Below are 16,284 nucleotides of genomic sequence, written 5' to 3' on the forward strand. Positions count from 1 at the left end.
TAGACACGGCCAGCAAAAAGAATATTCCCAGCTGGCAAAATGCTTTCACCAGCCACCAAAGGCTCCCTGTCCCTCCAGCCCACAGAGGGCACGGCGCTCCCTCATCCAGACGGGCTCCGGGCCCTGTGCCCCACATCCCTGGAGTGAGCCTAGGCCCTGCGCTGCGTCCATCATCTGGGAGCATTGTGAGGTGTGGGTTTCCCCCTACATCCAGACCCTTGAGTCCTCAGGAGCAAGGACTGGCCTCGGTTTTCCCTTCACACAGCAGGTGCTGAATCAATGCCCGGGAACTAAGGCGTCCCGTGAGGCGACAGAGGCTGAGCTGGAGAAGGCTAACCTGAGATCTGCACAGATTCAGGCGTTATCACCGCCAAGGCCCAGCAAAGGAAGCGAGGCTGCCGTGGACACAACTCATGGCTCAAACTGGGGCTCAAACTGTGGACCCATGGTTCCTTCGTGGGTCTCCAGGGCTGGTGGAGGGGGGTCTATGCTCTTCCCCTTGATCTTTCGGCAGGTCCTGGCTCACCGGGGCTCAGCCCCACCCTCTAATGCACCAGGTGTCACTGGGCACCTGCTCAGTGGAGCCTGTTGCTGTCCAGAGACTGAAGGTGGTGACGATGAGGCCAACACCAATGGCCATGGGACCAACATCAAGGTGGTTTCCTACCCAAGGACCGCACCAGAGGGACACTCCTTCCCGCCACACACACACACACACACACACACACACGAGATCCTGTCCCCTGATGGGGGAGGTAAGGGGGAGCAGGCCCTGCAGTGACCTGTTGGCCATCTCTTATCCACCTGACGTGGCCAAAGGTAGCCACGTTATCTCCCATAGCATGTCCTCTCCTCCGTATCAGGACACAGTAGACATCCAGGTGCCTATAAAATAGACGTTTCTGGAGATAGCAGACCGTTTGCAGGCTCTCTGGAAAGACTCTGTGATAACAGCCCTGGTGAATGGAGAAGCCCTTAGCCACGCGGTGTCCAGGGGCCCCACCGCACCTCTGGCCTTTGGACAAAGTCAGCACCAGCCACTCCCACCCCACCCACCTCCTTCGTGCGTTCTGCAGCTGCCACTCCCTGCCCACCAGAGCGACCAGACGCTGGCTGGAGCCAGGGCAGGGACGGGCGCTCTTCACCGTTTCCACAGGAAACCCCGGACCCTGTCCCCGCAGCCTGGCCCTCAGACAGCTGCTCCCACTCTCCCCCTGCCCATGGGAGCTCAGCCTCTGGGGCAAGAAGGGACCCTGTTTACACCAACGCACCTATGAAAAACCTTGGGGAAAATTCCAGGCCTGAGTCCCAAGTGTCCCCAGAGTCCACGGCTGGTGGCAGAGGGCCAAGAAGATAGTGACAACGAGGATTTATACCCCACCAATGAGGGGACAGCGACAAGGCAGCTTCTCTGCAGGTCCACACAGGAAAGGAAACCCACAGCGTGGCTCCGTGCAGCAGGGGCTCTGAGTGACACTCGCAAGGTGGTGGCAGCAGGCAGGGGACCCGCCCCCCGGAGGGCATGGCTCAGCAGAAGCCGGGAGAGGGTGGGTCCTGGGATCCCAGCCCAAAGCAGGCAGTCAGGAACTGAGTGACCGCGGGTACCCTGGAGGTGCAGGGCGGAGGGAGGAGAGTGTCTCCGAGGCCCCCTTGCCATCCCTCAACGCCAAGTCCAGCAAAGGTGGTTTTCTGGCGCCAACTAGCAGGCACTGACCCCCCTCGTATCCCCAACTCATGACCCAGCCACCTTTCCCGGGGGGCTGAGTGGCTCTGAACCGGGGTGGAGCCGTGGGGCAGTCTGGGGCTGACACCCAGGAGGCAGTGGGGGAGGCGCCCACTCAGGCCCTTGCTGCCCAGGGAAAAGGCTGCTGCATGCAAAGCACGCTGACACCAGTGCCTTCGGCAGAGGAGGGGGAAATTGTTTATGTCTCGCCCTCCTTCTTACCATGGGCCTCCTGGGGGCTTCTGGCCCTGGGTGAGCAGGACGGACCTGGACCCGAGATGCCTCAGAGGGAAGCTTCTTGGGCAGGAGGACAGCGCAGTTCATGGAGTCCCAGGGGGAGGGGGAGGACTGTCCCACTGGGCCCCGGTGGGTCCTCTGCAGCAGGACAGTCTATCCTACCCCTGGCCATGCTGAGCCACATGGCTGTCCTCTCCGAGACCCTGTGGTGACAGGCAAGGGCACAGGGGTGGCAGGGCAGAGGCTCTGTTGAAAAACCTTCCCAAGGGCCTGCCCTTGGCATCTCCTGGACCCACCCTCATCTTCCCCAAGGCTGTCCGAGTGGTTTCCCGGGTGGTCTGTCCTCAGTGGGAACTCGGCAAGCCTCCTCCTTGTGCCTGGCACAGCCCTATGTGCTGGGGGAGGGGACACTAGTGATCACCCCCAGCTCACAGGCACAGGAGGGAGGCCTGGGGCAGGGGTAGCCCAGGGTCGTGGCTGAGCCACTGAGAAAAGCTCAGACCCCCAACCCCCTCAGCTCTTCCTCCCCCGGGTTCCTAACCACGGCCCGACCTCCCTGGTCCAGTGAACGTCCCACTCCACATTGCGTGCTCCCCGCTGGGTTCCTCCAAGGTTCCAAGCCTGGTGATCACCAACAAAAGTCTCTGCAAACAGCAGAGTCCTACACAGATGGCCCTGCCTTAGGATGGCTCCACCGACGGGCCCTGACTCCAAGACGGTAGGAATGCGGCCGGAACTCAGCAGCAACAGCACTTGAGTCCCACACAACCATGTTCACTTTCAGTACAGTATTTGACAAATTGCACAAGAAAATCAACACTTGATTAGGAAAATAGCTTCGTGAGCTGGGGACAGTGGTTCACGCCTGTAATCCCAGCACTTTAGGAGACCAAAGCAGGAGGATGGCTTGAGCCCAGGAGTTCAAGACCAGCCTTGGCAACATGGCGAGACCCCATTTCTACAAAATAAAACAAACCTTTTTTAAATTAGCCAGGCATGGTGGCACATACCTGTAGTCCCAGCTTCTTGGGATGCTGAGGCAGGAGGATCACTTAAGCCCAAGAGTTTGAAGCTGCAGTAAGCTATAATCATCACACCACTGCACTCCAGCCTGGGTGGCAGAGTGAGAGTCAGTCTCAAAAAAAAAAAAAGCAGGCTTTGTGTGAGCTGATTTTGCCCACCTAGAAGCTAATGGGAGTGTCCTGAGCACATCTGAGGTCGGCTGGGCTGAGCTGGCCTGGTGGTTAGGCATACTAAATGCACTTTTTTTTTTTTTTTGGTGATACAGTCTCACTGTGTTGCCCAGGCTGGAGTGCAGTGGTGCCATCTCAGCTCACTGCAACCTCTGCTTCCTGGGTTCAAGTGATTCTCGTGCCTCAGCCTCACGAGTAGCTGGGATTACAGGCATGCACCATCCCGCCCAGCTAATTTTTGTATTTTTAGTAGAGACGGGGTTTCACCATGTTGTCCAGGCTGGTCTCAAACTCCTGAGCTCAAGCTATCTGCCCGCCTCGGCCTCCCAAGGTGCTGGGATTTCAGGCGTGAGCCACGGCGCCCAGCCAGTAAATGCATTTTTGACAGGATATGTTCCACTTTCGATGGGTTTACAGGGACCCCAGCGTGAGTGGAGGAGCCTCTGTGTGCCATCCAGAGCCCAGCAGAGCACGGGGCTTGTTAAACTCCTGCTGCTCACAGAGGGCATCACCCAAAATCACAAAGAGGACTGGACAGAGCCACAGAACCCCCCATTACTGCCCAGTGGCCCCCAAGCTGCACCAGGGCCTGAGCCCCCAGAGACAACACCTCAGGCCTTGCTGCCTGGAGACCCCAGAGGGAGGGGCTGCGCTGAGTCTGCGCCTCTCTGTCCGGCCCTGCCCGTGCCCCGCTCTCCAGGGGTGAAGGCGCCTCCCCATTCTGGTGCTCCTCAAAATCAGCCCCAGGACCTTGGAGTTCATTGTCATGTCATAGGCAGCTGGGGCCATTGAACACTTGAGTTGTTTCCACATTTTTTTTTTTTTAAGACAGAGTCTTGCTCTTGTCGCCCAGGCTGGAATGCAGTGACGCGATCTCAGCTCACTGCAACCCCCACCTCCTGGGTTCAAGCGATTCTCTCACCTCAGCCTCCCAAGTAGCTGGGATTACAGGCGTCTGCCACCACGCCTGGCTAATTTTTGTATTTTTAGTAGAGACGGGATTTCACCATATTGGTCAGGCTGGTCTCGAACTCCTGGCCTCAGGTGATCCACCTGCCTCAGCCTCCCAAAATGCTGGGATTACAGGCGTGAGCCACCGCGCCCGGCCTGTTGCCACATTTTTGCTTCTGTGAATAAGCTGCTATGAACACCTGTGTGCAAGTATCTCTTTGAGTCCCTGCTTCCAATTCTCTTGGGCATATACCCAGGAGTGGCATGCATGAACAAATAAACAAGGGACACGCCACGCAAGCCTGTAATCCCAACATTTTGAGAGTCTGAGGCAGGAGGATCCCTGGAACCTAGGAGTACCAGACCAGCCTGAGCAACATAGGGAGACCCTGTCTCTACAAATACATCTTAAAAATTAGCTGGGCGTGGTGGTGCATACCTGTGGTATCAGCTACTCAGGAGGCTGAGATGGGAGATGGCTTGAGCCCAGGAGGTTGAGGCTACACAGTGAGCCGTGATCTCACCACTGTACTCCAGCCTGGGTGACAGCGCGAGATCCTGTCTCAAAAAATAAATGTAAAAAAAAACACAGGACAGGCCGGGCGCGGTGGCTCACGCCTGTAATCCCAGCACTTTGAGAGGCTGAGGTGGGTGGATCAGAAGATCAGGAGATCGAGACCATCCTGGCTAACACGGTGAAGCCCCGTCTCTACTAAAAATACAAAAAATTAGCCGGTTGTGGTGGCAGGCATCTGTAGTGCCAGCTACTCAGGAGGCTGAGGCAGGAGAATGGCGTGAACCTGGAAGGTGGAGCTGGCAGTGAGCCAAGATCGCGCCACTGCACTCCAGTCTGGGCAAGACTCCATCTCAAAAAAAAAAAAAAAAAAAACCGGACACAGGATGGTCACAGATGGGCATAGACTCATACCCGGAAATTCTAGGTGTGAGCACAGAGGCTTCCAGAGAGGAGGAAGGTGGTTCGTCAAGCATATGGGCATATGGGTATTTTATGGGTTGAAGGGTGGTCCCACAAAAGGATATGACCCTGTCCTAATTCCCAGAATGTGTGAATACGGCCTTTTTTGGACAGAGGGCCTTTGCAGATGGAATTAAGTGAAGGATGAGGAGATGAGGTCATCCTGGGTTATTCAGGCAGGCCCAACATCCAAGGGCTGGTGTCCCTATAGGAGTCGTAGGGACAGACACAGAGAAGGCCTCGTGAGGATGGTGGCTAAGCAGGAGGGATGCAGCCACAAGCTAAGGACGCCCAGGCCACCAGAATGGACGACTGCTGCTTGAAGCCACTCAGTGTGTGGTCATTCATTACATCAGCTAAGCCAGGTCTGCACACACCTGCAGAGCAGGAACTCCGGAGGAAAAGCCAGACCTGAACAGGGACAATTTCTCCTCTGGCCAGGACCTCACCCCATCAACCCAGCTGCCCACGAGGCTGCCGCTCAAACATCCCAGGCCTACAGCTGCCAGCTCGCCCTGGGCTCAGCCAAGGGAAGAGGGAGCTGTGAACAAGTCAGCCCTGGGCCCCTTCAGGGAGCCAATGACCCCCTCCCTTCCTCCCTCATGCATTCATCCCTTCATTGATTCATTCATCCATCCATTCATCACTCCTTCCGTAAACAGGCCTGGCACCTCCCACACGCCTGGATATGAATGCAGTATCAATGTGTCCCTTTCAGGGGCCCACAGCATGTGGGTAAGCACACCCACAAATTCATAACTCCAGAGGGGACAGGAGGCCCAACAGAAGAATCACAAGGGAAGCCCACAAGGGCATCAGCTCTGCCTGGGGCAAGAGGGAGAAGCCCCCTAGACTGGTGTCTGGAGGCCCACCCTGGACTGATGCAGAGGCTTTCCTGATGGGCAAAGAAGGAGGCCTCCCTCTGGTTTGTGAAGGAGATGGTGGCATGGAGAGCTGGAGGTGGGATCCCGGGTTTTGTCCTCCAGGCGATAGACACAGGAGGGGTGAGAACAGGCTCACCTTTATCAAACTTTGGTGGAAAATTGAAATTGTGTTCCAGGTGGGACTGTAAACTAGTTCAACCATTGTGGAAGTCAGTGTGGTGATTCCTCAGGGATCTAGAACTAGAAATACCATTTGACCCAGCCATTCCATTACTGGGTATATATCCAAAGGATTATAAATCATGCTGCTATAAAGACACATGCACACGTGTGTTTATAGCGGCACTATTCACAATAGCAAAGACTTGGAACCAACCTAAATGTCCAACAACGATAGACTGGATTAAGAAAATGTGGCACATATACACCATGGAATACTATGCAGCCATAAAAAATGATGAGTTCATGTCCTTTGTAGGGACGTGGATGAAACTGGAAACCATCATTCTCAGCAAACTATCTCAAGGACAAAAAACCAAACACCGCATGTTCTCACTCATAGGTGGGAATTGAACAATGAGAACACATGGGCACAGGAAGGGGAACATCACACACTGGGGACTGTTGTGGGGTGGGGGGAGGGGGGAGGGATAGCATTGGGAGATATACCTAATACTAAATGACGAGTTAATGGGTGCAGCACACCAACATGGCACATGTATACATATGTAACAAACCTGCACGTTGTGCATATGTACCCTAAAACTTAAAGTATAATAATAATAAAATTAAAAAAAAAAAAAAAAAGAAAGAAATTGTGTTCCAGGAGAAGGACCAAGAAAGTCTGATGCTGACCATGTTCAGGCTTTGCTGCTCTGAGATACCGGGGCAGGTGGGCTTGGCAAGGTGGCCCCCATCCTCTCTCTCCCCATGTCCCCCTGCTCCTGCTCCTGCTCCATCTCTCCCCACTCCCAGCTCCTCAGTGGCCAAGTCTGGTGTCCTTCAAGAAGTGGCTGAAATCTCTAAAGGAACTTTACCCTGCAGGGCAGGCCCTGCCCAAGGACGTCTCCACCACCCAGAGTCCAGGTCCGGCCCTTGCCACCCCACCCCCATCCCAGAGTCTGGAATTATGCAGCCCCCAGCTCCTGGGGCCCCCACATGCAGCCCCTGCTCCCAGCAAACCAGCGAGGGAGGCCTGGGGGGAGGGAGAGGCTAAGAGGGAGGGGAGTGCCTGGCTGTCCCCAGAGAGTACAGCTAACCCACACACAGCACATAATCCTGTTAAAAAATTAATCCTCATTTAGCCGGGAGGCAAGGCGGCCACTGAGATAAAGCCCCTGAGAAGTAATAAAAGGCAACAGCAATTGATAAAGTGGTGAGGCCGCTCATAAAACCCTGCTGCAGTGAAGGTCGGGCAGGCCCCAGGAATCGGAGAGTAACCACCGCCAGGTGGGGGCGGAGGGCATTGCTTACAAGCCCCAGCCCCTGCAGAGGACGACCACCTTGGGCAATGGAGCTGATGCTGATGGTGGAGAGAGGGAGAAACGGGGGGAGGCTGCCTTTCTCAGCTCCTCCCTGCTCAGCCTCACTGGACGGCTGTGGCCCTTTGGGAAGGAATCACCATCCTTGGTCCTTGTCTCTCTCCTAACATCACGGCCATGAAAGATCACAGCCCTCCTGGGGCCCAGCCGGTCCCAGAGTAGACCTGGTGAGCCTGGGCCTGTCTCCTGTGGCTCCTGGTGGCCCCCGCTGTCCCCCACACGCTTGTCCCAGGGATAGGAGGATGGAGAGCCCACCCCAGCCCCCACGCCAGGGGCTCACCTGGAATCCTCCCAGACGGCAGGTATGGTCTCCAGTGCATCTGGCATCTGCCTGCTGGGGAAGACTCACTGCCACGTCCTCATGGGGATGTTCCACTCCAGCCAAATTGCATAACCAGGCCATTCCTCCTTCAGGGTCCCCAAAAGCCAATAATGGTTCCCACAAAAAGGCACTGGACTGGAGGCAGGAGGGACCCATTGAGACCCGATATTGTCACCACTAGTCATGGTGGAAAATCAGGAGAGGGGGCTCGATGCCTCCGCTACTCCAACAGTGGCGACGACCCACAGGTGTAAGTGCCCAGCTTCCAAGCCCACACCCCTCACCAGGGCATCGAGGGCTCCCTGGAAGCACCGGTCTGGGGCTGCACCCTGGCCAGAGAAGGAAGAGAGTGATTCTCATTACTGTATCACTCCAACTGCTGCCTGGAGACTAAGGAGAAGTAAGGAGACCGGTCAGAAGGCAGCTGCAATGGTCCTGACCATGCTAACTTCACCCACATTTTCTTTCATTTATGCACCGAAGAATCATTTATTAAACACCTACTGCGTGCCAGGCATCAGACCACGAGCTCAGGATACAGTGTTGCTCACAGCCTTGTGGGAGAGACACATAAACAATTGCAATAGAATTCCTTGTATCAGGTTATTAATGAGAACAGGAAGTTAGCAGCAAAGCTGACCTTGTGGAGGACAATGCCTGCCTTATGGCCCTCGGCCACCAGCTGAGACACCAGCAGGTCTGGGCAGGCCAGCCCCTGGCCCAGAGGCTGGGTCCCTAGGGCCCGAGCACCCTACATGGCTCATCTGCATGGGGCAATCTCTACCTGTGCAAGCGTCAAATCCACCCAGTCCCCAGGCCAAGGAGGCCTCTGGGATCAAGTCCTGCTGGGCACCCAGAGCCCCCTCAGCAAGAAAAGCAGTGAATAAACACTTTCCTATATGTCCATAAGGAGGAGCCCTCCCCCCTACAGACACTGGTTTGCCCATAAGCACTGCACCCACAGTGACCATCAACCCTACCTCTCTAAGCTCACATCCATCTGCCTTAGGTGTGGAGTCCTCAGCTTCAAGGACGCTGAAATGATGACTTTACAAATGCTTTGCCCCCACCCAGGTAAAAAGGAGCCCACACACCTCCCAGATCTTGATCTCTAATAACATCTCCAATAAAACAAGCCAGGGCTCCTTGAGAAATGCTGGATTCTAGGGCAGAGGAAATATATAAGATAAGCCTGGAGCATCTTATAGTGCTCAAAACACATACATCCACACATGCACACATGTACACACACTTGCACACATGCACACACGTGCACACACCCACTTGCACACAGAAACATACACACATGTATTCACACACATATATGCATAAGCGCATGCATGCATGCACGCACATGCACAAACATACATGCATACACACATTTGCACACAGACACACGCACTCGTACACACACGCATTTGCACACACTGCAGGGGGAAACGTGAAACAGACTAGGAGTCAACTGAAAGACTGCCCAGTGGCCAAAGGTGGAACAATTGGAGCTGCAAAATAGAGAAATACAGGATTACCACTCAAAGTATAAAATAGTTATCAGTCCATACTGACATAAATAAGTCACTGAATGAATAAATAAATGGGATGGGGGGCAAATCCCCCACACAGAATTCCAAGTAGTCTATGCAGCCACTCCATTGTCCAGGAGCGTGACCCCTCACCCCGTGCGCATGAGTGGCATGCATGGCCTCCCTTCCAAAGAACAGGGTACGGAGTGGGTGGAAGGCAGGAAAGACGGCAACCTCCAGGGAGACACCCGTGACTCTCCTCGGCTGCATGACCCAGGCCGCGTCACCAGTGATAAGCCCTGTTGATAGCATGTACCTTGATGTGACCTGATGGGAACGCCTCCTGTTTGGTTGGTTTTCTTTTTTTTTTTTTTTTTTGAGATGGAGTTGCACTCACTGCCCAGTCTAGAGTGCAATGGTGTGATCTCGGGTCACTGCAATCTCCACCTCCTGGGTTCAAGCGATTCTCCTGCCTCAGCCTCCCAAATAGCTGTGTGCCACCATCCCCGGCTAATTTTTGTATTTTTAGTAGAGATGGGGTTTCACCATGTTGGCCAGGCTGGTCTCGAACTCCTGACCTCAGGTGATCCACCCTCCACAGCCTCCCAAAGTGCTGGAATTACAGGCGTGAGTCACTGCGCCCGACCAGGAATGGCTCTTTATCTCTGCAAACCTCCTCCCCAAAAACCATAACCCCAGTCTGGCGATAAGGAAAACATCAGATAAATCCCAATTGAGGGACATTCTACAAAACACCTGAACAGCCCTCCTCAAAACTGTCAATGTCATCAAAAACAAGGAACAGCTGAGAAACTGTCACAGCCAAGAGGAGTCTGAGGAGACCCAAGGATTGAATACCATGCGTTCGTTGTCCAGGAGGTTGAGGCTGCAGCGAGCAGAGATTGTGCCACCGCACTCCAGGCTGGACAACAGAGCAAGACCCTGTTTCAAATAATAATAATAACTTATCAGTCGGGCATGGTGGCTCACGCCTGTAATCCCAGTACTTTAGGAGGCTGAGGTGGGTGGATCACCTGAGGTCAGGAATTCGAGACCAACCTGGGCAACATGGCAAAACCCCATCTCTACTAAAAATAAAAAAAATTAGCTGGGCATGGTGGTGCACACTGTAATCCCAGCTACTTGGGAGGCTGAGGCAGGAGAATCGCTTGAACCCGGGAGGCGGAGGTTGCAGTGAACCGCAATCCAGCCTGGGGCCTGGGCAATAAGAGGGAAACTCTGTCTAAAAAAAAAAAAATATATATATATATATATATATACACATTCCAAAAGTATAAATTCAGAAGAATGTGCATTGTGGCCAGGCTTCACATGCTCAGCATGAAGTGGATGGGGGAAATTTCACGTGACAAATATAAAGGACAAATGTTTATCAAAAAAATATATATTCCAAAAGTATAGATTCAAAAGAATATGCATTGTAGCCAGGCTCACACCTGTAATCCCAGCACTTTGGGAGGCCAAGGTGGGAGGATCACTTGAGCCCAGGAGTTCAAGACCAGCCTGGACAATATAGAGAGACCCCGTCTCTGTTTTTCAATAAATAAATAAGAAAGGAAAAAATATGCATTGCAACATACATAAGGAACCAATGAAACCATAAGAGTTAACGCTGGGCTGCGCACAGTGGCTCATGCTTGTTATCCCAGCACTTTGGGAGGCCGAGGTGGGAGGATCACTTGAGCCCAGGAGTTCAAGACAGGCCTGGGCAACATAAGGAGACCCTGTCTCTACTAAAAATTTAAAAATTGGCCAGGCGCAGTGGCTCACGCCTGCAATCCCAGCACTTTGCGAGGCCGAGGCAGGAGGATCACGAGGTCAGGAGATCCAGACCATCCTGGCTAACACGGTGAAACTCCGTCTCTACTGAAAACACACACAAAAAAATTAGCCGGGCATGGTGGCGGGCGCCTGTAGTCCCAGCTACTCGGGAGGCTGAGGCAGGAGAATGGTGTGAACCCGGAAGGCTGAGCTTGCAGTGAGCCGAGATCACACCACTGCACTCCAGCCTGGGCGACAGAGCAAAACTCCGTCTCAAAAAAAAAAAAGAAAGAAAAAAAGAAATTAACCAGGTGTGGTGGTGTGCGCCTGTAGTCCCAGCTATGCGGGAGGCTGAAGTAGGAGAATCACTTCAACCCGGGAGATAGAAGCTACAGCAAGCTGTGATCATGCCACTCCACTCCAGCCTAGGCGACAGAGCGAGACCCTGTCTCACACACACACACACACAAAATTCAGTGCTGAAGAACCCACTTAATCAGTGGTCGAGGATAATAAAAGTCCTCACATGGGGAGTTAGAGACAAGAAATCATGACATGGAATATCTCCCAGTTTCTCTGGCTTGATACTTTAAGATATCTTTACTCACCTACGACACTATCGAAAAGCAATAAAAAGATAAAACCCAATAAAGGTAGCACGGGGTGGGGCAGAGGGGATATTTACATTAACTCGTGGCTGTTGGTGCTATCGACTGCTTCAACCTTTCCTATGTTAAAGAAAACACATTTGGCCGGGAGTCATGGCTCGCACCTGTAATCCCAACACTGTGGCAGGCTGAAGTGGGAGGATCGCTTGAGTCCAAGAGTTCAAGACCAGCCTGAGCAACATAGCAAGACCCCATCTCTATTAAAAATAATAATCATATGGCCAGGTGTGGTGGCTCATGCCTGTAATCCTAGAACTTTGGGAGGCCGAGGTGGGTGGATCATGAGGTCAGCAGTTCAAGATCAGCCTGGCCAAGATGGTGAAACCCTGTCTCTACTAAAAATAAAAAAGTTAGCCAGGTGTGGTGGCAGTGAGCTGAGATCACGCCACTGCACTCCAGCCTGGGCAAAAGAGCGAGACTGCGTCTCAAAAAATAATAATAATAAGAAATAATAATAATAATAATTATTGTTAAAATAAAGAAAAAAGTATTCATGACTCTTGTTAAAGACAGGTAGGAAGACCTTATTCCAGGGGGGCTACCACAATGGGGTTTAGCTGTAGGAGAACGAGATTGGGCTCAGTCTCACTCTACCAAGGACGAGTAGGATGTGCACTCCAGGAGCAAGGGTGCCGGGTGGGTGGAAAATGACTAAGAGGAGACATTGAGGAGAGGGGATGCTTGCTCGGCCAACTCAGCAGGAATCTTCCTGAAAGCAGGCCAGGGTAACAAGATATCGAGAGTGGAGGATGAGGAATTTGATCAAATATTGAGGGTGATCACATAGGATTTTCCCTAAACTGACCCAGCAGGACTCTTGCTAAACCTGAACTAAACAAGCCGAGGACAGAGCCCAAGGTCAGCGCCTTGAAGGCTTAGTGGAGTAGAGTTAGGTCGAGGAGAGGGTCTGTCACCTGACAGCCATCTGATCATAAGAACCAAGTAGCTTTTCCATCCTTTGTCCAATAACCTTTCTCTAAGCACTGTACCCCAAGGAAAGAAGGCAAAGGTTAAAAAACAAAGAAAGAAAAGGAAAAAGTCAGTGGTATCAAGATACTCACAGCTGCACTATTTTTGTTTGTTTGTTTTGTTCTGTTTTTTGAGACAGAGTCTCGCTCTGTTGCCCAGGCCAGAGTGCAGTAGTGTGATCTCGCCTCACTGCAATCTCCACCTCCCAGGTTCAAGCAATTCCCATGCCTCAGCCTCCCAAGTAGCTGGGATTACAGGTTGGTGGCAGATTACCACCATGCCTGGCTAATTTTTGTATTTTTAGTAGAGATGGGTTTTTGCCATGTTGGCCAGGTTGGACTGCACCATTTTTTAGATAAAATGTTGTCAATAGCCCCAAAGCCTGACAATGGAATCCCAAGTGAACAAAGGCTGGTAAATTGCTGCCTCTTGAAGCAGCTGAAGCTGAACGCTGGGGCTCAGGAGCCAGAACGCTTGGGTTCCAGCTCAGCTCCTCCAGTTACCAAGTGACTTTAACCTCTCTCTGCCTCAGTTTCCAACCTGTAAGCTAAGGATTGTACTAACTTCTACCTCAAGAACTACCTCCAAGCTTCAGTGAGATCGTGGCTATTGCCCAGTGCCCACGGACTGTGGGAAATGTCCTGTAGCCATGAGCTACAATCAACCACCGCACACCCTTTCCATCCAAGTGCTCTATGAGATCACGGAGAAAACGGAAACCTATATGGGGTGACCCAAGGAGCTCCCCAGCAAGGCGGGATTGAGGTACAGAGCCAAAAACCAGAGGAAGAGTTACCCAAGCATGGCTGGGATGTCCTGAGAGGAGCAGGAGCAGACCTTTCATGCCATCTCCAGACCAGGCCCAGGCAGGTAAGAGGGTAAACAGGACCAGGAATTCGCACAACCCCGCGGGGCCGACAGGAGAACCTGCAGAACCACGGACTCCAGACCTGCGAGCCACCAAGATCTGCGCCGGCCTCAAGCACACCCCAAATGCACCCCAGCCAGGGCCTGGCCAGGCCCCTGGACCACTGCCTCGGCTCCTCACTCAGGCCCTGCTTCCCTGGCGGCCCTCTCGAGCCCCACCCCACAGCCAGCTCCTGCTTAAACCTAGCAATGCCCCCCAGGCCTGGAATTCTACTATCAGCGTGAACTAGGTCCCGCTGAGAGTGACAGGAAACCCAAATAATGGAAATTGCAACGAGGCAGAGTGTGTTGAATTCTCCCCGGGAGGATGCAGCCTGGAGCTGAGCTACACAGGACGCTGGGGACCAGGCCCCTTCTGCGCACCCTGGCCATCCCCGGGGAGCCCCTCATCAGGCGGCTTAGGGTGGCTGGCCAGCCAGAGGCATCAGATGGAGGAAAAATCAAAAAAGAAGAGAAGCAAAGCTAGCTTCTGGCAAGAGGCTGGGACTGGTACGTGACATTCTCCCTTTGCCCCATTGGCCAAAATATGGTCACGTGGCCATGCTTTGCTGCAAGGAATGCTGGGAAATGTAGTCTTTCTTCTTAGCAGCCATCTTATCATGGAAAGAGGGGAGAACAGATATTAGGGGACAACTAACCAGCTCTGCCACAGCGGAAAATCCAGATTCCGCCATGGCCTACAGTCTCCTCCTGGTCGACCCCCTCGGGAGCCCGGGTGCCTCCCTTCCTCCATGCCTGGTCCCTCTGCCTGAAGGCTTCCTGCCCTTTCTCCTGGCTCCAAGCATCCTGTGAGCTTCCCCCAGCGCTGGTGCCAGCAAAGCCCATCTCCTCTCCCGAGGCCGCCTGCACTCCCCCTGTGCGTGCATCGCAACCTGTGTCCCTGACACACAGGGATCCTTACCCTCCCCAAGGTCTGTGCTCCCCAGGGAGGAGCCGCACCTCTGAGCACCCTGAGCCCCAGCCCTGCAGAGCAGGCACCCCACGCGGTGGTTGCAGGCACCGGGCAGTCGCTCCATCCTGGTTTTCAGCCTTTGGTGCGCAGAAGCGTGAGGAAGGGGGGGTCACTGGCACGGAGTCCTCCTTGAGAGTCCAGCCGGGGATCAGTACCAGCGGTCCCTGCCCACCTGGGTTAGGAAAGGCTGGCTGGCCTGGGGAGGCTGTGGACGGCGTCTGCGGTGTCATCTGAGTGCCACGGCCATCGCTTCGAGACGGCGTCTGCTTGCTGCAGCCAGGCAAAGGTCTTAAGGAAGGCGGGGGCCACTGTCGGCAGGTGTGTGGCTCCAGATTGAAATTGTGACAATACCTCCAGCCATGCCCTTCCGTCTTCCCACCATGCAACCCAGTGCACCCCTTCCCAGCAAAACCTCCAGGATCCGCCTCAAACCCAGCCCCATCCCACAGCCACCACCCTGGTCCGGGCCACCAATAGCTCTTGCTCAGACACAGGCAGTCACCTCTCCAGGGAGCACCCAGTGTCCATTCTGCCCTCGTTCTGGTCCATCCTTCACCCACAAATGGAGAGTGAATTTTAGCATTAGATCAGTTCATGTCACTCTCTTGCTTAAAACCCGCCCCTGGCTTCCACTGCCTGGCATGAGAATCACTGCCGCCTGCCCCACGGGACTGGCCCTGCCGCCCCTGCCACCTGCCCCATGCCCACTCCCCTAGCTCATGGTCCCCCAGAGTCACTGGCCTCCACCATCCTCTCAGCGAAACCCCATCAGCCACCACTGCGTGCCGCCCACCCACCCCGCCAGCCTCTCCATCACGTCTTCCTGCCTTCCCTTCTTTTTGGAAACTATCTTTTTTTCTTGTTTGTTCCTTTTATTTTCTGTGTCCCCAACTCAAATGGAAGCCACCAGGAACACTGTCTGTCTCACTGACTTCTGTGTCCCCGGAACCTAGAACCATGCCTGGCACACAGAACGTGCTTAATGGGTACTGAGACAGAGACATACAGAGAAGGAAAGAGGGAGAGAGACAGAGAAAGAGAGAGAAAATAAGAGAAGGGGAAGGAGAGATGGTGGAGAGGGAGGGAGAACCGCACGCTGAATCCAGGGGTTCCTCTCCCACCCCTCGTGCACATGGTAACAAGGGAGTCCCCCTCTTCTGACCCCTTGTTGTCAAAAAGTCCATCAAGCAAGAATGCCCGAGCCCCAGGCCCCCTCTGAAATTCCCAAGAAGGAAGCACCCCAAGAAGGAAGGCGTGCAGGACGCTGCTCTGGAGCCATCGGGTTCCCGGTCTGCTCACCACGCTCAAGGAGCCCCTTAACAGGAGCAGGAGGAGAAGAAGAGGAACCCAGCCTGGGGTTCCCCCCGGACAAGGCCGTGCTGTGACCCAGGCTTGGTCCTGGCCCTGACCGTGGGAAGCCGAACCCACAGGCCCTCGCCCAGGCAGGCCTGAGGCCCATGCACCACTAAAGGCCTGGAGAGGGGGTCCCACCCCAGCCTCACCTGGGTCCCCTGGGGTCAGGGTGAGCTGGGACAGAGGGACCACCGGTTGCTATGGGAGAGGGAGAGGGCACAACTTTCCCGGTACAATGGGCTCCTGCTGTGCTCTGAGCCCTGGGTCACTGTCCCCACTCTGG

The sequence above is a fragment of the Pongo pygmaeus genome, chromosome 19 (genome assembly GCF_028885625.2).
Source record: "Pongo pygmaeus isolate AG05252 chromosome 19, NHGRI_mPonPyg2-v2.0_pri, whole genome shotgun sequence".
NCBI classification, from domain to species: domain Eukaryota; kingdom Metazoa; phylum Chordata; class Mammalia; order Primates; family Hominidae; genus Pongo; species Pongo pygmaeus.